The following is a 1091-nucleotide window of genomic DNA, read 5'->3' on the forward strand; positions in this document are numbered from 1 at the left end:
AGTGGGTGAGCCGGGATGCCATGGTTTGTTCAAGTCACTGCACAGGGAGGATTGAACAAATGTTTGGAGGCATCTGATAGAGTTTCTTATTCTTTTTGTTGAGTCTCTGAATATGTTCACTGAGACAGATGATCTGTGAGTAAAAGTGATTCACACTGAAATTGAATTTGATTATGAAATTTCAACGACCACAAGAAGATTCTGCTTTGCATTGCATTGTAATTCTCATAACCTAACCTTCCCTTTCAAACAATTAAGTACTTCTTTATTAGTGGCTAGGTTCTGAAATTACCAGATCTTGCCCTGTGTTCAACCTTACACAACAGAGCATAAAGGGCCTGATGTACACAGCACTGAGTAATCTCTGGGTTTTCATGCAAATCACTCCACTAGCATAATCATTCTTCCAAGACTGTGGATGCCATGCAGTGTGTGGATGGCTGCTTCTGCATCCAGCTCTATAGGTGATAGAAGACAGCCTGTGCCAAGGGAGAGCACATGCATCCTGTATAAGATGTTCCAAGAGGCACAATGGCTCAAGATGAGTCATTAACTCCTTTTTTCCATTTTTTTACTCAGTCATAGCATACATAGCAATAACCCTTCATTTCTTGATCACGACTCATTCAGTTATTTGTAAAGCAGCTATAAACCTGGAATTAATCTGTATTGGGTGTTCATGGCAAGATGTTGGCAGTGGGGGACTACAAGGATGGCCTCTGTGAGGAGAGGTCAGGGGCTGCCCTGTGCTGGGCATGATCAGATCCAGCCAGCTCCAATGGAGCCATCACAGGACACAGCTGAGCCCACCAGCCAAGCTGGCGGTGCCTCTGGGAAAACATATTTAAGAAAGGGCAAGATGCCACACAGTGGAGAGAGGAGTGAGGAAAAAAGGATGAGAAACAGCCCCACAAGAACCAAGGTCAGTGAAGAAGGAGGTGGAGGAGGTGCTCCAGACACTGGAGCCGAGAATCCTCTGCAGCCTGTGGAGAGACCATGGTAAGGCAGGCTGTTCCCTGCAGCCCACGGAGGACCACATCAGAGCAGATATCCACCTGCAGACAGTGGAGGACCCCACACTGCAGCAGGTG

This window comes from Athene noctua, chromosome 4 (genome assembly GCF_965140245.1).
Source record: "Athene noctua chromosome 4, bAthNoc1.hap1.1, whole genome shotgun sequence".
In the NCBI taxonomy this organism is placed as follows: domain Eukaryota; kingdom Metazoa; phylum Chordata; class Aves; order Strigiformes; family Strigidae; genus Athene; species Athene noctua.